The sequence below is a fragment of the Bos grunniens genome, chromosome 23 (assembly GCF_055505025.1).
Source record: "Bos grunniens cultivar Pamir isolate PY7600 chromosome 23, Bosgru_T2T1.0, whole genome shotgun sequence".
Taxonomy (NCBI): domain Eukaryota; kingdom Metazoa; phylum Chordata; class Mammalia; order Artiodactyla; family Bovidae; genus Bos; species Bos grunniens.
Window position 1 is genome coordinate 17,289,835 of NC_141187.1, and position 23,811 is coordinate 17,313,645.

Sequence of the window (23,811 nt, forward strand, 5' to 3'; positions counted from 1 at the left end):
AATAGCCAGTTTCATACACGCCACACCTTTACACTGATTCCGCAGATCTTGACCCTCACGTGAGATGTGAACTCTCTTACTTTCAAGCCATTGCTCAACAGCTCATTAGTTCATCGATTCGTTAATTCATTGTTTTGCTCACTGATTAATTCATCCGTTCTTCTGGGACCCTGCTATTGAACGCCTAGCACTACTGTAGGGCCTAAAAGGATATGAAGAAATTTAAGACACTCATAAATCAATTCATCTGGTCAAAAATACTTATTAGACACAGACATTTACTAAGTGGAAGACGCAATGCTTAAAGGAATGATTAAGACATGGGCCAGATCTCGAGGAGCTTACAGTGGAAAAAGAAGTTGGTCACATGAATAACTACAGTACAAGGAGGAAAGAGACGCATGTATAGAAAGGGAAAAATAACAGATATGGAACTCATAGGCTGGAGGGTATATTTCTAGCAGAAGAACAGTTTCAAAGAAGAGTAGTGCACGTCAGTACACAGCTACCTGATCCTTGGGAATCCCTGCTCAAAGAAACATCTGGGCACAGTGCTGATCACCTGGCCAGAGTCTATGATGTGCCTGGACTCAATAAATCAATAAATAAGTAGATAAACAAATAGGCTGAGCCAATCAAGTTCCCTCTCTTAGAAACATGAACTAGGGGATTTCCCTGGTGGTCCAGTGGTTAAGAATCTGCCTGCCAGTGCAGGGGACATGAGTTCGATCCCTGATCCAGGAAGATCCCACATGCCACAGAGCAACTGGGCCCCTGTGCCACAACTACTGAGCCCACACTCAGAACGCTGAAAGTGAGACACTCTAATAAATACGTAGTAAATCTTATTTGCAAGCTAGGTGGTTTCCAATTCTTGTTTTTCATTAGGAAGGCCCAGGAGAATTAAAATACAATTGTCAGTGATAGATCGCTATGTGATTTTTGGTACATAACTCAGAAGCAGATCAAGAACACACCACTTTAATAAAACTCGTATTTTTTATCTATTAGTTTATATGAATGAGAGTTTTCAGTGTTTACATCTATATAAATGAAAAATGGAAATATAATAGATGCTGGTCTGTGTCTCATATCTCATGCAACAAATAGTATTCTTCCATGGACAGATAAGCAAAAACAATAAACAAGAAACAACCCAGCACCAGCAAGAGCCTACCTCTGGATCTGGGTGACGACTGCATGGGTGGCGGGGTGCTTACTCTGTGATAACCCGAGTTGCACACTCGGACTTCATCACATATGTATATGTTGTGCCTCAATTAAAAAATGACTTAGCCAAAGCATGGAAGCAAGCTAAATGTTCATCAACAGGTGAATGGATAAAGAAGACATACACACACCCACACACACCACACACACACACACATAAAGGAACACTACCCATCCATAGAAAAGAACAAACTAATGCCATTTGCAGCAACATGGATGCAATCTAGATTGTCATACTGAGTGAAGTAAGTCAGAAGGAGAAAAGCAAATATATCACGTAAAAGTGGAATCTAAAATATAGCACAAACGAACCTAACTACAAAAAAGAAGCAGACTCACAGACACAGAGCTCAGACTTGTGGTTGCCAAGGGAGGAGGGTGGGAGAGGGATGAACTGGGAGTTTGGGGCTGGCAGATGTAAACTATTACATTGAGAATGGATAAACAACGAGGTCCTACTGTTTAGCACAGGGAACTATATCCAGTCTCCTGGGATAAACCATGACGGAAGAGAATATTTTTAAAAGAATGTGTAAAACTGAGCCACTGTGCTGTACAGCAGAGATTGGCACAACATTGTAAATTAATTATACTTCAAACAAAAAAAAACCCCAACACCGCAAATAAAAAAGTGTATTTACTTGAAAAACAATTAAAAATTACTTTAAAAAGTCTCCAGCATCACCATCTAAGGTATATTTTCAATATAATTTTAGTTTTTATGTGTATTATTTATCCAAATTAGAATATACTTTATGCTATCTTGATCAACTGCACACTTTTAATAATCATTATAATGATAACTCAAACAGGAAGAAAATTTTAGAACTTAGAACTTTATGATTTCAGGAAATTTTAAAAGTTTTAACTTCATATAAAATTGTTACAAAAAATTAGGACAGAGAAACAATTAGGATAGAGTTTTAGGGACAAAAACATATTACATTAGCATAAAATTCCACGGGGGAAGTGAAACAAATAAAATTTCAGGAGAAAAAGGAACACTGACTATTAATGAAGAACATGTTCATGCATTTTTAAAATGGATGATGTGGGTATCAAATTCCATGGTGTTTAGATTCCACTGGATAAATTTAAAACAGTGATGTCATAGTTTTACTTATAAATATCAATGTTTACAGTGTACTGGAAATTGCATCTTCTGCAGACATATGATAAAAAATGTAGATGTAAACTTAAAAATGTGTGAGGGGGTAAATGGTTTTACAATATCCTTTTATGGAGGATTTTAAGCAGGAAGTTTTTGAAGACCCTCCCTCCAGCTGGGAGCAAATCTAAGTTGGTCTCTGTCCCTTTCTGAATAAGAGACGGAGATGGACAAATTCAGGGTGAGGCATTTGGTTTGGTGGAATGAAGGGTGGAACAAGGAAAGCAGTGGGGTGGGACAAAGGCTGGGTAAACGTGGCTGGAGCAGACCCTGAAGATGAAGTCTTGAGGACTCCCAGGGACCACCCCCAAGAGGGTCTGACCTCCTGATCAGCCTCCTGCTCCACACCCCCATTTCCAAGTTCAAAGCAAACTCAACATCTTCTCCCCACAAATGGATGCTCCTCCAAAGCCCTTGGGACTTCCCTGATGGTCCAGTGGTTAAGACTCCACGCACCCAGCGAAGGGGGCTCAGGTTTGATCTCTGGTCAGGGAACTAGATCCCACATCTGAAAAAAAAAGATCCTGCAGGCCGCAACTAAGACCCCTGAGTGTTTGTGTGCTAAGTCACTTCCGTCGTGTTTGACTCTGTGTGATCCTCTGGATTCTAGCCTGCCAGGCTCCTCTGTCCATGGGATTTTCCAAGCAAGAACACTGGAGTGGCTTGCCGTGCCCTCTTCCAGGGCATCTTCCCGACCCAGGGATGGAACTTGTGTTTCTTATGTCTCCAGCATTAGCAGGTGGGTTCTTTACCGCTAGTGCCACCTGTGAAGCCTAACTAAGACCCAGCACAGCCTAAATAAATATTTTAAGATAACAAACCAAAACAAAGTCTCACCCTTGACTCTTGCTTCCCCCTTAACCAACCACCACGACCCATCAGTTTACCACCTAGTATTTTCTGAACTTGATCCATCGTCCTCTGGTTCCACTACCAGCACCCTAGTCCAGGGCACTGTGGTTATCTTCCGCGCCACCCCCAGAGCATTCTGATTGGTGGTCTCCCTGCTTCCATTCATGTCCATTCTCCACACAGCAGCAGCAGATCTTTCCGAAACGTACTGTGGTAACATCATCCCACTGTTTAAAACCTTTCCATGGCATCTTTAGTACCGTTTAAAATTACAGTTTAAAATAAAAATCATAACAGGGCTGACAGGGTTCCCCATGGTTTGTTCCCAGCCTCAGGATATAACCCTTTCCTCCTTGTTCTCCCCACCAACTCCCTGTCCACATTCCCAGTCACTCTGGTCTCCCAGACTGACCAGGTTCCATGAATCTGCCAAGCTGTCTCTTACAACAGGGCCTTTGCACATACTGCCCCTCCCCAGTTTGGAGAGCTTTCCCCTTCCCTTCTCCACCTCTTTATCCAACCAAGTCCTGGGCACCCTTCGGTTCTCAGCCCAAACTATACTTTCTTAGAAAGTCTATCCTAACCTCAACTCCCAAGGCTACATCAGGGTCATTTCTTTTATGTTCTCATAAAACCATATCCCTCTCCTTCAGACCACTCTTCTCAGCCTGTAACTGTATTTCCACCAGTGTAATTATTTGATTCACGGATCTTTTCTTACCAGGGCAGGGACCATGTCGTTTTTTTTGCCTATTATGACCAACCTAGATAGCATATTAAAAAGCAGAGACATTACTGTGCCAACAAAGGTCCATCTAGTCAAGGCTATGGTTTTTCTAGTGGTCATGTATGGATGTGAGAGTTGGATTGTGAAGAAAGCTGAGCGCTGAAGAATTGATGCTTTTGAACTGTGGTGTTGGAGAAGACTCTTGAGAGTCCCTTGGACTGCAAGGAGATCCAACCAGTCCATTCCGAAGGAGATCAGCCCTGGGATTTCTTTGGAAGGACTGATGCTGAAGCTGAAACTTCAATACTTTGGCCACCTCATGCAAAGAGCTGACTCATGGAAAAGACCCTGATGCTGGGAGGGATTGAGGGCAGGAGGAGAAAGGGACGACAGAGGATGAGATGGCTGGATGGCATCACCGAATTGATGGACATGAGTTTGGGTAAACTCCGGGAGTTGGTGATGGACAGAGAAGCCTGGCGTGCTGTGATTCATGGGGTTGCAAAGAGTCGGACACGACTGAGCGACTGAACTGAACTGAACTGATGATTCTATTCCCCAAATCTACCATAATTCACAGTATATGGTAGGCCCTCTGATAAGAATTTCTTGACAGAGGGGTAATATTATTGAATGAATGAATCAATAAATGGAAAAAAAATTAAGAGAACAATGATCAAGTGTCCTGGTGAACTGATATACAGAAAAAGATATTCAGTGTAGGCTGAGCGAATATTAAATCCTCATAAAGAACAATTATATTTTACCTGGTCCTGATGGACAAACAGGGTTTACAGAGCTGAGAGGACCAGCAGGGGTATTCCACCTGTGGGAACGTGCACAAAGGCAGAGAATCAGGTGCAGGGGTCCGTGCTGAGGCTCCATGTCCTTGTGAGGAACTCACTGATGATCAGGCTAAATTTGTATGGTCAGGGATAAATTGTGGGGGTCTTAAAATGATGTTCAGGGACATCCCTGGTGGTCCCTGGGACTCCAAGCTCCCAATGCAGGGGGCCCAGGTTTGATCCCTGGTTGGGGAACTGGATCCCACATGCCACAACTAAAGATTTTGCATGCACAATTAAGGATCCTGCGTGCTGCAACTGGGACCCAGCACAGCCAAATAAATGAAAAGAAAAAAAAAATTATGTCCAGCAGTGTTATCCTGTGGGCATTAGCCTTGGTGATATCAGAATGGCCTGCCTGGCTTAAACCTCACCACGTAACGTTCCTTGAAAGCCTTGCACCACGGCACCTCCCCCAGGAAGAATTACTTGCTGAAACTCACCAGACTCTAACCATGATCTGACTCTGTGTCTCTCCATTAAACACCGTGGGTGGAAGGGAAGCCAGATCATTTTATGTCTGTTGACCTGTCTGCTCTGTTGTGTTCCCAGACTGCTGCGCAAGAGGGATTACTTGGTGTTCTGAGCTACTGTATCCGTTATTTGTGGATAATTTCAGAACTGGGAACGTAGTTTATTTATAAAGAACCCTAGAAAGCAGAAAACACTAGAAAGTCAGAGGCCAGGCTCCCAAAGTGTTTTTTCCCAGGCCAGCAGCATCAGCATCACTTGGGAACTTGTAAATGCTGATTCTTTTTCTTTTCCTTTAAATTTATTTTTTATTGACATATAGTTGAATTACAATGTTGCACTAATTACTACTATACATCAAAGTGACTCAGTTATACATTCTTTTTTCATATCCTTTTTCATTTTGGTTTATCACAGGGATTATAGATTATAGTTCCTACTCTGCTTTACAGTAGGACCTTGCCATTTCTCCATTGTATATACACCAGTTTGTGTAAATGCTGATTCTTGAGCCTCACCCAGACCCACTGAATGTCAGGGGTGGGGTGGGGTGGGACCCAGCAGTCTGTGCTTTTTTTAAAAAAACATTTCTTTTTTGCTGTGTCGTGCAGCATGCAGGATCCCAGACCAGGAATCAAACCTGAGCCCCACCACCCCCGACATTGGGAGCACAGATTACCAGCCACTGGGCTGCCAGGGAAGTCCTGGCAGTCCGTGTTTTAATGAGCCCTCCTGTTCGGTCTGATGCCCTCTCAAGTTGAAGGCTGTCTGTAATTTCCAGACCTAGAAGAGCACCTGACTCAACAGTAGTAGGCAATCAAGAATCATATACTCTGTGTAATGGCTCTAGGTCCATCCACCTCAGTTCAACTGATTCACATTTGTTCTTTCCTATGGCTTAGTAATATTCCACCATATATATGTACCAAAACTTCTTCATCCATTCACCTGTTGATCGACATCTAGGTTGCTTCCTTGTCCTGGCTATTGGTGGGAGGTAAGCTCTAGAGGGAGGGGATATATTTATATATGTGTGTATGTGTGTATATACACACATATATACAGCTATGACTGATTCACATTTTTGTACAGCAGAAACCAACACAACATTGTAAAGCAATTGTTTATTGCTCAGTCACGTCCTACTCTTCTGCAACCCCATGGGCTGTGGAACGCCAGGCTCCTCTGTCCACGGGATTTTCCAGGCAAGAATACTGGAGTGGGTTACCATTTCCTTATCCTCCAGTTAAAAAATTAATTGAAAAAAGTGAATACAGATATCATAAAATGGGAAAAAAAAGAATCATATACTGAATGGAAAAGAGGAAAAATGACTTCCCTGGGGAGATGTATTGAGGTAACGGCAAAACCATATGCTACTTATTTGATTAAGTTTATATATTTTTGAATAGATACTAAATTCACATGGTTCAAAATTCAAAAGGTATGAAAAACATACAAAAGGTATAAGAGCATACAAAAGAGTGAAAATAATCTCAAATAAATGCTTGACAATGAAATGAAAAGTTAGAGCAAATTTTTTATAAAGGGTACTTCAGCCAGCCAGCACCCCTCCAGACAATCACTCAGGTTTGTATATTCTAGAGACACTTTATGCTCATACAAGAATGCTTGTACATAGCCCCACCCCTACCCCATTTATACAGGCAGCAGCACACAGGGCCCACAGTTTAGCATCTGGTCAAATGTTTCTACATAAAACATTTAAAACCTGGAAACTGTTCTTCTTGGTGGATTAGTCAATCCCACAGGACTGTTATAATACTAACTCAAGATTCAGGTCTTTATTATTTTGCTAATAAGGTCACTGCTTTTCTCATTATGTATTACACTTCCTATTGGGTAACTGGCACCGGGAACTTTTTCATTTATGAATGAATTAACAGAACAACTGCTTTCACATTTCTTTGGTCAAGTCCTTCCTTAGAACAAGACTCCTGGATTTTGGATTCAGCTCAACAAAAATGCTGCCTGCTCAGAACCTGAGATGCTCACTCTGATTCCTCTGAAGCATTAGAGTCAAATGACCTGCTTTGGTGTTATGCCCCCATCGGCTGCCCAGTCCTTCTAAGGCAGGGGCAGCATCCTCTCCATTTGGGTTCCCAGAGACACTCATTGAGCTGCAATGCCAAGTCAGACAAATGAGGCCTAAAGCACTTCCCCCCCAGATTCCTATGCCTCTGACATGGACCGAGGGCCAGAATTTACTATTTTCCCAGGGTGCTAGAGTGCCAGAGTCATGGAATGCTGTACATAGTAAGAAGGCTCTACGGAGATGTTTTAGCACAGGGCTTTTCTGTACAGGGCCAGAGAGTAAATATTTTCAGCTTTGTGGGCCATACAATGTCTGTCACAGCTCTGCGGTTGCAGTGTGAAAGCAGCCATAAACCATATATAAATGTGTGGTTGTGTTCTAACACAATTTTATTTATGGACACTGAATTTTATATAATTTTCACATGTCAAGAAATAGTGTTCTTTTTTGGATTTTTCTTCAACGTGAAAAACCCTTCTGGGCCCACAGGCCGTTCAAGAACAGGCTGGGGCTGGATTTGGTCCCAGTCACGGCATGCTGACCTCTGTTCTAGTGCATCAAAGTCCCTCTCCCCTCCCCTCAAGCCCCCCGGGGGTACAGGAGACAGGACGCAGTCTGCAAAGAAGGATGGAAGGGACCATCCTTGGAATCAGAGAGAGAGAGGAAGTTGATTTTGGCCAACGGTTCGGCAAGACTTGTTTGCTTACAATTCAGGGTAACACCATGCTCCCGCCAGACCACCACCGCTTGTTTGAGGAAGAAAAACCAAAAAGATTTTCCTTTTTCTGACACCAGGCTATCCTTCAGGGACTATACACACAATTCCCCTAGTGACTTGGCTTCGGTCTTAGGCAAGACTTCCTCTCAGGTCTGTCAAAGGAGCTTAACTTGGATGCTCCTGGAATTCTGTTCCCCGAAGGAAGCAGAAGCCAAGGGCAGTTCTCCAAGACATGGACTCGTGGCTCACGGTCTCCTTTCTAGCAACACTGTCGTTCTAAATGCTTTCTGATTAGTCTTCTAAATAAAGCCAGTGGGTGTTCTATAATCCAGTAACCCAATTACCGCCGACCAGTTCTGCCAGTGCGGGCGATTAGAGCTGAGTCTTCCTCCACGCAGAGCGCCTGGCCCGTCCTCGCTCCCTCCAGCCCCCACTGCTCCCTACCCCCAGTCTCACGCTGACTCTCAGCCCTGGGCGGGTTCACAAGCCTTCCTTTGGACACCAAGAGACATTTATTTCTACATCTTTCAGTCTCACCCCGTAACATCAATTGCTTCCTCCCAAGCCCCAGGAACCAGGAAGAAGCCTGACTCACAGCCTGGAGAGTTTGGACTTCACTTCCTGGGGCCGACTCTCCACCAGGGCACGGAGATGGGAGCTATTTCACTTTCTGGGATGCAGTTCTCACTGTCTGTGCCCTCTCTGGGCCAACGGGAGTTCTACCAGAGAATTAATTAACATTGTCGTCCCCAGCCCTCGTGACTGCCACATGCCGCTTCCTTCCCACCCTAACTGGTATGAAGCAGTGTGGATGCTGAGGACACAGGGAGAAAAGGGGAGGGCCTCAGGAGTCTAGGGGGGCTTCCTGGAGGAGGCAGACATGGTCTGAGGGGGCCCTGTTGATCCATTCCTGGATACAGTTTTTCAAATCACCTCTCCTTGACAAATGGTTGGGACTAGGTGGGGAGATTAGGAATAAGAACTAGTGGGACTCCCCTTTGTGGTTCAGTGGCTAAAACTCTGCACTCCCAATGCAAGGGGCCGGGGTTCAATTCCTGGTCAGGGAACTAGATCCTGCATGTTACAACTAAGACCTGGCACGGCTAAGTAAACAAATAAATATTTTTAAAAAGGAATAAGGACTAGCCGGAAGTTGATGAGAGATGTGCAGAGAGAAGGCAGGATGGGGAGACACCAGAACCATTCACACGTGAGTCCCTGGGCGACCTGAACACCGACTACTTCCTCATCACACGTCTCTCCTAAGGAGCTGCTGCTGGGAGAATTTTAGGAGTCACATGACCATATTTTAAAGACCTACTTTGCGCCAGGAGAGATGACTAGGTCATGACCACTGGCCTCCCAGCCCGGAGACTGGCATCTGGGCCTGGCCTTATCCTCCATATTCCTTCCTGCAAACTCACACGGAAGACCTACTGTGCCAGCACCCTGCTAGGAGAGACAAAAGCCTGCAAACCTGTCTTGAGGCCCACAGCCTTGGGGTGGGGGCGGGTGCCAGGCTTCCTAAAGAGCCAAAAAATTTCACAAGGAGGAGGTGGAGGGGGCAGAGGAAAGCCTGGCGGGGGCTAGGGTCACTCTAGCCAGCACTCAGGAGGTGCTGTGGGCCAGTCCCCTGCTGCTGGGGACTCAGGGAGGGTCTCGGCAGGGTGACCAGATGGAGGGGTCTGGGCCAGGGTTGCAGGGAGGAGCCTCCACTCCTGCCTCCAAAGACCTGAGGCTCAGGGCTGTGAATCAGCACTGGGGGGTGCAGCCAGGGAAGAGCCCTGTTCCCACAGCTGTCCCGGGCAGGGCAGGGCAGGGCTGGGAGACTGGGAGGCTTCCCTCTGACGCAGCCTGAGGGAGCACGGAGTGAAAATGGAGGGAAGGAGAGGTGGCTGGCAGGTAGATGTAGATTCACTGGCCCCACTCCCAGCGACAAGAAACCTAAGAAAACACAAGTCAAGCACCTGAGGACTCTGCTCCTCACTCAAGCTCCACACCCAGCACCCTGGGCCGAGCTGCTGGGAGGGACTCCAGCTGTTCAGGCACCACAGACTGGCTTCCTCTGCAGGGGAAGGGAGGGGCGCGGCCAGCACTGGCCCCTGGGACTGCACCAGCCCGCATCCCCAATGTCGCCCAGGATTCCAGGTAGGCTGCATGGTTAGGGGCTCAATTCACAAATGGAGCGGCTGGCTTGGCTTTGGTCTGTGATGTTGAAGATGTTCGATTGTGCAAAAAACAAATGCCCCTTGACACCCAAGGCCTGGAGAAGGAGCTGGTGTATCAGGGAAACCACCTCCCTTCTTTTTGGTAAACAGCCCACAGTTCATTGGGTAACAAAGCCTGGGATGCTCCCTTGTGTGGAAATAAGTGCATGAAGGTTCTCGTGCTCTCTTGATTCTTCTCTCTGTGTTTCAGGCTTCTCTGGTGGCTCAGACGGTAAAGAATCCGCCTAGAATACAGGAGACCTGGGTTCGATCCCTGGATTAGGAAAACCCTCTGGAGAAGGGAATGGCAACCCACTGCAGTATTCTTGCCTGGAGAATCCCATAGACAGAGGAGTCTGGCGGGCTACAGTCCATGGGGTTGCAAAGAGTAGAACATGACTGAGCGACTAATATGTACACTCGGCCCTTCTGTCTGCATTTCGGACGGGAGGTACCCCGGGTTATGACGTCAGTGCCACACTGGGCCATCCTGTCAACACAGGGCCCCAGCCTGGGGCAATGCCACGGCCCTTCTGACCCAGAGTTCTAAGACTTTGGGGGGAATTCTGGGAATCAGGAAACAAGCCAGAAGGACCTCTGGTGTCTGGGGCTGGAGGCTTTCCCAGCGGCACTTCCTGAGTCGGTCCCTCCTCCTGGCCCCTGTGAACCGGGTTCTGGCAGATCATCCTCAGTCCGCCCCCACCTTCCCAGCGGGGGTGAACTTGTCGAGGGCAGCTGGAGGCCCCTTCTTGCTTGTCTCCAGGACCCAGCCTGGGCCCCATACCTGGCACTGTGCTAAGCAGGCGTTCGCTCAGTGGAGCCAGACACAAGGCCTCAGCCCCTCTCTCATTTCCCACCACCCCGGAGCCCCTGGACTGAAGTCTGACTCAGTGGCTTGGCTGCCCCTGGCGATGTCTCTTTAGTCCTTGTGCCAAGCGAGGGAGGCCAGCCTTCCTCATCAGAGAAGAGGGCACCCTGACCAGGATCCTACAGCCCACAGGAAGCTGTCAAGGGAGGGGAAGCAAAGGGTGGACAGCCCCGGGGATGGAATAGGGAAGATGCCCTGCGGGAGACAAGCTGACGTGAGCTGTCGCGACCACTTTTGAGACCACTTTTGGGAGGGTCCTGTCCCAAATGACAGCACACGCCAAGACTGAGGAAAAACTGCATGCTTTAAGTTACAGATGCTTCTAGGAATTCCAGTATTACAGAAAAAAGTTGGAAGTGAATATTCACCTGAGAATCCTGCTGTTCATGTTCTGTGTGCAATAGTGGGAGGATCACAGAGCCTGGCTTCCGTCTACCCAACAGGTTCTGAGAGGCCTCAGGAGATCAAGAGGCTGTCCTGCCCTTTGTGAGGTTTGCCCCCTCCTCTGGTAACCTCCATCCCTCCTGGGAAGCTCCCAAGCCTGTCTGGACTCGCTCAAGACCGATGTCCCCTTGGTCACTGGCTCTCATTACCTCACTGCCTCCATTTCTTGCCAAAGTAACTTTCCTTGGGACTACCCTGGTGGTCCAGGGGTTAAGAACCCGCCTTGCAATGAAGGGCATACAGATGTGATCCCTGGTCAGGGAACTATGATCATGGATGCCTCAGGGCAACTAAGCCCGAGCGCCACAACAAGAGAGCTCGCGTGATGAAACGAAGAACTGATGCAGCTGAATAAATAAATAAATAGTACAAAAAAAATAACTTCCCTTGGCTGCTCTAAGATCAGAGGGCCGAAGTGATGCATCCACCAGGGGCCCCAGCAGCTGGAGCAAGAAGGCAGGCATGGGGTTCTCAGAGCCTGGGGGGCCTCAGGGAAAGGGAGGACCAAGCCCTGGGCAAAGATCTGTAGGCCCAGACACATGTCACTCCTCCAGGTCAGTTCTCAGACGAGAACCAGACCAGAACCTTGGGTGTTCTACTTCTCCACCATTGCCAGACTCTAAGTTCTATAGAGGCAGAGCTGCCTTACGAGCTCTGCTTTTACATCTCTCCCTTGCTTCTCCATGATGGCATGGGCAGTGTTTGACCCAAAGCCAACCCACTCAATGCTTAGGGAAAGCAGTCAACAAGCTTGTCAAACTTCCCTTCTCTTTTGCATCCACAGGTCGTCAATTTACGTCACATTGAATTAACTGAGATCTTGTGAGATCTTAGTTTGTGAGATCTTAGTTCCCCAATCAGGGATTGAACCCGGGCCCATAGCACTGAAAAGTGCCGAGTCCAAGCCACTGGACCGCCTGGGAGTTCCGTCTCTGTGCATTTCATGTATTAGTTACATGTCTTCAGGTCGGGTGCAGACCCTCTGGGGGCCAACAGCTGGGTTCCCCATGGTGCTCAGAGCAGAGGTGGGTAGGGCAGGGTCTTGGTGAACATTTTCAGAGATGAGTGCAACTCTTTTTTCCAAAGGCTTTCACAGTAGGATTTCTGACAAAGCTGACATCTAGACATCACGTTTCAGGAAATGGGTGAGCAAAGACAGGTCTCTTAAGATCTCCTTGAGTGCCTGTTTAACCCCCTAAGGAGCTGTTTGGGATAGAAATCCCCAGCCTGAACCCCCAGCTGCTCCTGGCCGAGTTGAACCCCTCAACACTTTAGAGGGGACATGGCACCCTCTGCTTGAAAAAGGGAGAAGAAAAAAGCCTATGACCTGAACCTCAAAAGCTTTTCGTCTCAGCAGATGACCCTAACTCCACTTCATAGAGAACAGGTTCTCTATGAACACCTCCACTTTCTGACTCTCACACAAACATCCACCTTCCACCTGCACCCCAACAACTCTCTCTCCACTCATCTTAAACACTGGAAGGGCCTGGATCAGAAACATGGGATCCCAAGAGCTCACCTCCCCCACTTCCAATCGGCTATCAATTCCAGTTGGCTTCTCCTCCATAACATTCCCTGACCACCTTCTTCTCTTATCCCCACTGTCCCAATCCACAGAACAGTCCTTTATAGCTGGCCTCACCCGCTCTAGCCCTACCCCTCTAGCCCACTGTCCACAACACCTCTCTGCTTCAAACCACAGGAGAAGCATCCATAGAGCTTAGCCTAGCAGAGGGCACCCCACGATTTGGCCTCACCTCCTCTTTCAGTGATTTACCCCACCATTCACCCATACACGTCTTGAACCCCCTACGTGGAGCCACACAGAGTCTCCAGAATTTGGTCCCTCTGCCTGAAATCCTCTTTTACCCTTTCTCCTTTTTCTCAACCTATAAGTTCCTGTTGAAACCTATCTTTTATAACGCCTTCCTTGATTCTCAGACATTCAATGAAATGAAGTTTTTACTGAGGGCCCTCTATGTCCCAGGCACAGTGGACACGGTGAGGGGGGTGCAAGACGTGGTGTCAGGGGCTTGCCATCGAGGGATGGGGGAGTGTCAGACAATGACAGATCCAAGTCTGTGACTGTGATGAGGGGTTACAGCAGGGGCTGTGACCTCAGCAGAAGGTCAGGGGAGAATCCTCTGTGTGACTCAGTGATACAGCCACTTGCAGGATGAGAAGGGTGTAACAGGAAAAACAGAGCCTCCCAGACAAAGTCAAGGACAGTACAGGCAAAGGCCCTGTGGCAGGTGGGAACGCGGTGGACACAGGAGCAGAAAGAAGGCCAGAGTGGCCAGAACAGGAGCACAGCAATGAAACTGGACAGGGGCAGGGGCTGGACCACCCCAGGTTCCCAAAGGCTAGGGGTTTTATCTTTACATCCAGAGCAACTGAGGAACAAGCCAAGTGTTTGGAGCAGTGTGTTTCTGTGTGTGTGTGTACAAGCATGTGTCCCTGATCAGATTTCCATTAAGCAAAGGCCACAGGATGGAGGAGAGATCAGCAAACCTTTTCTGTAAAGGGTTGGATAGCATATATTTTAGGCTTCACAGCCAGGAGGCAAAATTGAGGTTATGATATAGACATTTGTATCACAAGAGGAAAAACAGATTTCTACAAACTTCTTGAGGAAAACTCAAAATATAAGAGTAATTGAGTATAATTTTTTATAATGTAGATCTAATGAGAAGAATGGGATTATTTTTTGGAGGGATAACATTTTGTTGAATTGGGTTCAAAGTCAGTGTCCCATATCATCAAATCACCCTATGGACAAAACATTTCTAGCTCGTGGGCTGCACACACAATCGGGCAGTGGCTGGATTGGCCCCAGGGCCATAATCTGTGGACCCCTGGTCAGAACAACGGGCTGCAGGAGGGTGAGTGATGATACGGATGGATGCGGGGGGCACTCAGCTTAGTGATGGTCCGAACCAGGCAGTTCGGATGTGGGTGGTGATGGAAGGGCATCTGGGGGTGAGCCTGACAGGACTTAGCGATGAGATGGGCACAGGGGTGTGGGAGAAGTGAGTGTCAAGATGACGCCTAGATCTGCATCTAAGACGGAGCACCGCGAAAGCACTTTCATTCCGAGACCTATGACAGGAGCTGTCACAGAGGCAGCTGGACCGAGGGCTCCAAGGTTCAGCGAGGCTGGCGAATCCCCTGACAACAGGGGGGAAGTGAAGACAGAGACAGGAGGAAGGACGGCTGGAGGGCAAGTGAGAAGGCAAGACTCGGGCTGCGCGTCTTGATTACACCACTTAGTGCCCCGGTTCCAGCTGTTTTATCTGCCTCAGCCACCAGACTGGGCCTCCTCTAAGGAGTACCTACTGGGGTCAGCACGATACAGGGCACTGCTGGGAGCTAAGGACACAAGACAGGGAAGAGAGAGGAAGCGGGCACATTTCACTTCTGCAGGCTCATACAGAGAAGAGCCCCCTCCATTCACAATGGAAGCCCACTTCCCACTTCCACCCTCAGAGCCCACCACCTCCCTGGCTAACCTTCCACGGGAGCTGCTTTCTGTAAGGGTCATGGGACCTTGCCTGATCTCTTAAAATCATTCAAGCATGTGCGTGCAAACACAAGCACACACAAATCTCCCACCCACCAACCCTGGCCACATGATTTGTAGTGATGTATTGACAACATGCTCATCAGCTGTCAGTTCAACATGTCTAAATATTATGTTCCATCACCCAGAACATCTTTTTTTTTTTTTTTTTTAATTAAAAAAAAAGTGGCAGTCCCAGTCACAGCAAGGAGGGGAGAAAGGGAAAAAAGCCATAGGTTAATGAAAATCAATTCTCCTTTCTTCCTCCTTTTCTTTTCTTTCTCTTGCCTTTTTCTAAACAGAAGAGTGACAAGCTTGTGGCTCCGTCTCTCCAACAGCCCTGGGATGAGGAGGTCAGGGCTGACATGGAGACTGACCCGCCCTAGCGGCCGTGGGTGTGTCTGCCTGCGGTCAGTGGAGCTCAGAGCAGACCCGTCCCCTGAGGCAACGGCCACGAACCCTTTGGCCCACGTGGAGTCTCTGGTAAGGACAGTGAGAAGTTCACGGGAGGGCGTGCTTGTCCTCACGGCCAACAGTAGCCTTCTGGAAAGCACTGGACAAAGCACCGACATCCACTATTTTGTTTTGTCCCCACCACAGGCCTGTGAGTTCAGAATTGCTTTCTCCATTTCAGAGATGAGGAAACTCACATGCACGGGATGATGTACCCATGGCTACACACATGCAGCTGGGGGCTAAACCTCCAGCCCTCTGATGCCAGGACGGGGTGTCCTCTGATACCGTGCAGTGCCCTTCGTTCATCTGTCACAGATCAGAGTAGCATGAAGTTACTTGCCCTAGCTGGACCCCTGCAGCGCTCCCCAGTTCTGACGGGTCAAGGAGAGCTGGCTTATACCCTGGTGTAGACACGCCCTGGCCATCAGCTCCAGGCAGCCTTCAACCGTCCAGCATACAGCTATGGAAGTATGAGAAAGAATCTGATGCAACTTATACCCCAAGTTCTTTCTCTTTCTAGGTTTAAAGGGCTAGCTTCAGTTCTCTGAAACCTTTTTTTTTTTTTTTTAATCATCAGGAACTTTTCTCACTGGAGAGAAACAAAATGGATTATGTGGCAGGCGTTTCCCTTACAGAGGCACCCAAAGCACCAGACTCTGGAGTCAGAAGACCAGAGTTCAAATCATTAACATTCCATGGCAAAGTGAGAACTGGGCAGGCCTATCTAATCTCTTTTTTGAGTTTTTCTGGGGCCTCAGTTTTGACATCTGTCAAAGGGGCGTAACAACACCTCGTTGCTCCAGGTTTTGGGTGAAGGTTAAACAGGAGAAGGCTTGGGACGTGCATGGTGGCCAGGGAGGACTCACAAAGTCTCACCGCCTGGGTGGGGTTTCTGCTGTTTTGTTTTGACTTGGGTACAGTTTAGATCAGGCTCAGTGACTCAGGGATGATTAAATATGTTTAGTTATTTGTTTCCTGGGCAACCTTCAGCCTTCCCTTGTGTTTCAGTGAGCAGCACAGCTCTCAGGGGCAGAAATGGCTAGACGTGGACGCAGCAAGGAAGAGAGAAAAACCACAGCTGTGTGGGCCCCTCTGGTGTGGTGATAGGTAACCTCTCTTCCCCTGACACCCCTCTGAAGCACCACCGCATCGGAGAACATGCACCTTTATCCCCAGGGAAGATCCAGAGTTGCCGTGGAAAGGCTAACGTCCATTTAATATACTGTTCGCCAGGCGGAGGAAGAAGCAGGGGGCGCACAGGCCCACATGACTTGCTCATTGATGAAAGATGCTTCTGGGGCAGGCTGGTCCCTGTGAGAGAGGCCTGCAGATCTCCACAGGTCAGTGTGACTTGGTGGTGCCCGAGGGACTCAGTGTGGCCGTGGGTCAGGCCGAGCTCTCCAGTGAGGCTACCGGTAACTAAGAGGGTATTCTGCTCTCTGGGGTCTGGCTCGCAGGCTGCTCAGGCTCCAGGAGAAGGAAAGAGAGGTAATTCTTGAGAGGCCACCTCAAGCTTAGGGATATTAGAGGTTATCATTAAAGCAAGAAGCTGAAAGGGGTGCCGCCCCAGTTACCCGGAAAGAGACATTTCATTCCCTCTACCGTGCCTAATAAGGAGATAATCTACTTCCTTTCCTGTTTCGAGGGGGGCTCCAGTTCTCAGATTCCAGGAAATTGGCAGTAACTGTGTCCATATCTGATGTTTCCTTACTTGCAGTTACAGCCTCCTGGCCTCTCAAACAACAGCCCCCTTTAAGGGACGTGGGACATGCTGTCTGGCAGGGCTGGCCCAGGCAAGCAGGCCTTGGTGCCCACATCTGCCACCTAATGTGATGGGTGAACAAGACCCTTTCTAGTGGAAGCTCTGAGTCCTTCAGAGTCCATGCCAGCCTCCCAGAAGTTAGGGGGAAAAGGAGGCCAACCCTTGAGATTTGGGGAACACTTCTAGACCTGTTGTTTTTCTGTGAGTTTTGAGCTAAACTATGGAAGCTCCAAAGGAGGAAAAGAGTTCCAAAAGATCGCACGTGGCAGGAAGAAGCCAACCTGAGGGAGAAAGAGCGGAGGCCTCTGGTCGTTGGCCAAAGAAGCTCTCAGAACCACACACGACCAACAAGAGCCTCCGCATGACTCGAGTGTGCCCCAAGACATAAACAAGAAGGCATCATGGAAGTGCAGAGGAACAAACCCCGGTTATTTCTATTCCACCGATGACAGCAGCACGGCCTCTCTGTCTCTCCCGCTAGTCCTCCTCCTTGTCCCTCCACTCTCCGTCTTCTGGACCGGAACCAAGCCTCCCCCCTCCTCTGGATCATGTGCACACAGATTATCTGCCTCTTCATGGGACACTCACAGGAAATTTAAACATTCTCAGAAGGGGTTCTTCTAAGCCCACTTCCCCTGCCCTCTGCCCCACCCCCCACCCAGCTGCTGTGTATTCAGGAAATGCAAACCCAATATAAAGATAACCCGGGCCAAACAGAAAAGGAGACTGGCCCTGTGACCTTGTTGGGCAAATGACTTCCCCTCCCTGCATCTCAGACTCAGCTTCTGCAGAATGAAGAGGCTGGACCTGACGGGCTGCAAGAAGCTCCCACTGCCTGCAACCAGCAAGGGCTCAGCTGGGGGAACCTTCCAGACCCTGCCTGTCTCGGGGACACCCAGCAACCTTGAGGCAGAATATTGAAGCAGTAGGGTTTTCTACCACTGACACCTGATCCTTAAAACCTCTGGCTCCCTGGGTGGGCGGGGAGCACTGGGAGTCGGGACACCTGGATGCCTGTCTCAATTCTGCTGTATTTCGGAAGAGGAAAGTGAGTGAGTAGGGGGAGGTTATCAGAGCGGACTGAAGCTCCAGCTGGAGTGTTTTAATTTTTTTAAAATAGAATAATCTAGGGACTTCCCTGGTGGTCCCACTGGAGGGGGCATGGGTTTAATCCCTGGTCGGGGAACTAAGATCCCACATAACATGAGGCACAGCCAAAAGAGGAAAGATACAATAACATAAGTATTAAAAATAGAATAATCTATATGACTAGTAAAATAAAGATTATTAAAATAGTTTTAGAACCAAGACCACCCAACAGAGAGGAGAGGATGGTCAGCTTCCACAGAGGCACTTACAGACTCAACCAAGAACGCATTTCCATCGGCTTTTATGAGGCCAAGGCAGCATATGCGTCCTGTGCCTGGGGCGCCTCCTGCCTCTCTACCATAAAAACCTCAGCCCCCAGACTCCTCACATACTCCCGTATGTGATGTGTCCCAACTTCCTGGTCTGGAAAGGGTTTCCACATCCACGTCTAGCAAAAACCCTGGTCTGACTGTATGGACTCTGCTGACAAGGAGAAGTCAACCAATGAAGAGTATTTAATCTACCAGTTGAGCTCCCCATGGGCAAGGCCAGTTGGACGGTGTAAGTAATCAATCTTGGCTCACAGCCCTGAATAACTAAAACGGAGGAGGGACAGGAAGCATGAATCATTATCTGGAGAGAGGCTGTTAATAAACTTTGAGGTTTGTAGGCTGGGTGGGGATGGGGTGGGGTTGGTCTGGCCCCTCAGCTAGGTCGAGAACGTCGGTGGACATCTTCCTGGGAGCCAGCCCCGCTCCCGAGTGCAGCAACATCAATGGTTAGGCACCTAGAAACCCCCAAAGTCCTAGATATTGGAGCCATACTCAGAGAAAGAAGACGAGTAGTTGACTCCAAATAATATTTTGATCCTCAGAGACTGAATTGTTAAAGTCACCAATCCCTGTTTTACGAAAGTTAGTTGGTAGCCTTTATAGAGAGGCAAAAGGCAACTGCATATCCATTCAAGACCATCATGGTCACTGGCCATAAGTGACTAAACAGAGGAAACCCAGTGAAACACAGTCAAACATTAATTCCAGGACTTGTCGGGGGCTTGATATGCTGATGGATCTGGCTTTGTAAGAGGGGCCGCAGAGGCCATCTGTGGGGCTGGCAGTACCGCACTGGGTCTCCCTGGTTCCAGAGAATGCCCATCTCTAAACCTCAGTTCACACTACTTTTACATCCACCATGTACAAGGTTCCTTTTCCAGCCACCTCACCCTACCTTTCCCCAGGGGCCAGCTCCAATCTTTTGCCTGGCCTTCCCCAGAAAGCCTTCCCTGCCCAGTCGAGGACACATGGCTGTCCCCCTTGAAAACCGACTCTGAATACCTGGCATTAATCTTTGGAAGGCGTTTTCCCCTTTATGCATTGTTTTGGTCATAAAGTCTTTTAAATGAATAGACTATTTCTCAGAGTAGTTTTTGGGTCTCAAGCAACTTTGTGCATTTTTCATAACATTTGCCCACGGTACAAACCCCAGAGTTACTACAAATAGCAGGTGCTAAAACACGGTTGCTTGATAGATACCGAATCAGGAAGTGACACAAATCTAAGCGTAATATAAAGTCACTGACTTATGAAAAGGGAGTGTGAAATAATAAGTAGTAAGCTGTAAGGTTGGACATAAAAGGAACAGTGAAGACTACCCATCCTGCCCCTCTGGACAGGTGTCTAACAGAGTGGGTGTGCCATCCACCACCTGAGGGACTGGGGCTCCACAAGGGAAAAATTCCCAGCAAGTGGTGTCACGAGACTCCAGCCCCCTCATGGTTCCATGACAGAGAAAACAACTTGGAGGGAGGGCCAAGATGCTGAGGTGTTCCGTCTCTAGAAATGACCATTTCTAGAACCCATGGTTTACAGCTGATGCAAATACTGGCCAGACCGATGTGCTTTGTTTTCCCTCAGATTATTATTATTTTTTTAAAAAAAACATACCCCAGTGAGGCTGGGAATCCTACACTGACCCTAGATTTCTGCCTCCATTTCCATCCCATTTCATAAACCAACTCTGCCAACATGAGTGCATCACTGAACAAAAGAGTGAGCCCTGAAGGGGACTCTTCTCAGTCACAAGGATACTGACTACCATGGACTGAGTGCCTGTGACATACTGTAAGCTCTTGTTACGAGCTCTGCATACACATGTCATCTCATTCAGTCCTTGAACCGCTCTGTCTGTGGTCCCCACGTTGCAGATGGAGAAACTGAAGCGCTGAGCAGTGAAGCTAGGGCGTGGCAGAGCTGGGTTCAAGCCCATGAAGTCTAAGCACCCTGCTCTACGGTCTCCCCTCTGCTGAAAGGCACACAAAGAGAAGACAGGAAAACCGAGAGCAGGAAGGATGGGGCTGGGGGTGTGGAAGAGAGGCCCAAGGGAGGGAAGACCCCAGGAGAGAGAGCACGCGGAGGAGAGGAAGCCGGGGTCTGGGCAAGGTGCACGCGGGATCTGGCTGTGGGTCTAGGAGGCCTTTGCCAAGTGGGAACGAGGCAGGAAGGCTGCTGGTGGCCACAGGAGAAACACGCCACCAAAAATGCAGAAGCCATTTCCTCTCTCGAGGAAGATAAACAATAGATTCATAAACAAATTTTACAAAGCTGCTCAGCTATTTAAAGCATTCTGGTACGAACTTGTATCCTTTGAGAGCATAAAGCTAATCCTGACAAATGGTCAACAGTTATTTTGGGGAGAGAAAAGGTAGGAAAGCGGGGTGGGGAGGGATGTACTCCTTCTGAGTCCCTCACCAGCTACATGTGTGCCTGCAGCCAGTTACATGTCCTTTCTGAGCCTCCTGTGAACAAGGAATAGCAATTCTTGCCCCACAGGCTATAGTGGAGAAGAAAGAAGATAGACCTTCCGGCAATATGGCCCACCAGATACCCTACTTGACATTCCCAACTGAAACAACTAACGTACTATTTAAAATTTAAAATATAAAAATTGTAAACACACTACAGAACTGGTAAAAATGGAAGGATTCTTCAAAGACCAAAACCAAAAGCAGGAACCTTGGGATGTAAGAGAACACCAAAGCTGGCTTTTGCCCTATGGGTTCCTGCCACAGCCTATGGATTCTAAGTTTCCCATGAGAACTGCACATGGCTCAGGAAACAGGAGAAATATCTCAGTTCCTACATAAAACTGGGACTCCAAAAGGCTCCCACTTCCAGTGAATAAGAAAAAGACCCACAACCCAAAAGGAGACCACAAGGAAACCTGACCTTGGGCTGGGTAGAAATGTGAACTCATAAGCTGGACCTCACACAGCTTTGCAGTCTGAATTCAAGCCCTGGGTAGAAAATGAATTTAAAGTGATTTTTTATTTGGGAGTGCCCCGAGACAACCAGCAGACGTTAATGCAAAACCTCTCTGGAAAAATCGACTTCAACCCATCCATCAAATACTTCTCAAAGGTAAATATCTAAGGAAAATGAAGAGCTCAGAGAAACTAACAACAGCAAGGAAACAAGGCACTATGAGGAAACTAACACACAAGGAAACAGGGCCAGCAGAGGCAACAGACAGCAGAACCAGACCCACAAGGAGCTCAGATTCTGCAACAACCAGACATGAAATTCTACAATGTCTAAATAGGAATTTCAGTGTAGCAAAGAAAGAAAGAAGTTTGTGAATATAAGCAAGGAGTGAGAGGTCATAAACTCACCAAGCAGATTTAACAAGAATGGACCTGGTGACTTCCCTGGTGGTCCACTGGTTAAGAAGCTGCCTTCCAATGCAGGGGACATGAGTTTGACCCCTGGTCAGGGAATGAAGATCCCACATGCTTTAGGACAACTAAGCCCCTGAGCCACAACTACTGAACCTGTGCACCACACTAGAGGGAAGCCCATGGGCCACAATGGAGACCTGATACTGCCAAATAAACACTTAAAAAATAACGGACGAGAACGAATAGCAATGATAAATAAAGAAGATGAATGGAAACATTTCAATGTATGGATTAAAGAGCATTTGAGATACAGAATAAATTAAATGGAAGACACGTTTGAAGACATTATTCAAAGTTCAGCACAGAGGGACAAAGAGGTAAACAGCATGGAACAGAGGCTGAGAGATACAGAGAACAGAATGAGAAAGTCCACCATATGCCTACCTGGAGTTCCAAACAGAAGTATCAGAGAGAATGAAAAGAGGCAGTAGTCAAAGAATGAAGAGTGAGAATTTTCCAGAATTGTTGAAAGTCATCCATCTTTAGCATTAGGAATCCCAAAAAAACCCAGAATAAAGACAGAGAAACTGACACCTAATTACATAAGAAGGAAGTAGCAGAACACCAAAGGGAACAGCAGCATCTTTAACGTTAACTAGAGAGAAATGCTGGAGAAGGCAATGGCACCCCACTCCATTACTCTTGCCTGGAAAATCCCATGGACGGATGAGCCTGGTAGGCTGCAGTCCATGGGGTGGCTCAGAGTCGGACACGACTGAGTGACTTCACTTTCACTTTTCACTTTCATGCATTGGAGGAGGAAATGGCAACTCACTCCAGTGTTCTTGCCTGGAGAATCCCAGGGATGGGGGAGCCTGGTGGGCTGTTGTCTATGGGGTCGCACAGAGTCGGACACGACTGAAGCAACTTAGCAGCAGCAGCAGAAGCAGAGAGAAATGCCAGGCCACTTATAAAGCAAAAGTAAAGAGACTGACAGCCAACTTCTCAGTAACGCTGAGAGCCAGAGGCAGTGGAATAATGGTTTCAGTGACAGAAGAGAATATATTCCACTAAAGTTCCCTCTCAAAACTGAGAGCAAAATAAAGACAGGTTCAAGTCAACAAAAACCAAGCCAAAATAAAACAAAAACAACTTGAAAGCTTACCACCATAGATTCTCACTAAAAGATAATTCAAATGGATTTATTTTAGGCAGAAGGAAAATGATCTCAGGAAAGAATGGTGAGAAAAGAATATGAATAAATCTATACAAACACGTATTGTATAAAATAATGATGTCTAACTTGTAGGGGAAAAAATAGAATAGAAGGAAAACACAGGGTAACAATTGTACATAAGTCGGAAGAAGCGGTGGTTAGAATTAAACCAGTTTATGATTCTTGAATTTTGGGGCAGGAAGGTAAAGACATTGTTTCATTTTATACTTTGTTTTGCTAAGTATGCCTATTAAAATAGATGGGATAAACATTGAAAGAACAGACACAGAGCACATAACTTCTACATAGGAAGACAGAAAATGGAATGAGGAAGGAAAAAATCTCAATCAAAAAGAAACAGTAGAAAAAACTGAAAGTATATAAAGATGGTGGAAATGAATCTCTATTCATCAGTTAGATATACCTGTTCTAAGTATCTATGTGTCAAATAGCACTGCCCTAAAATA

The 23,811-nt window shown here is 47.4% G+C and overlaps 1 protein-coding gene across 28 annotated transcripts in view; it reads right to left on the reverse strand.

The window, feature by feature from the left end:
* Positions 1-23,811, reverse strand: part of TRERF1 (transcriptional regulating factor 1) — a 318,184-nt gene that overhangs the window by 42,614 nt on the left and 251,759 nt on the right. The gene's annotated exons all lie outside the window — the stretch shown is intronic.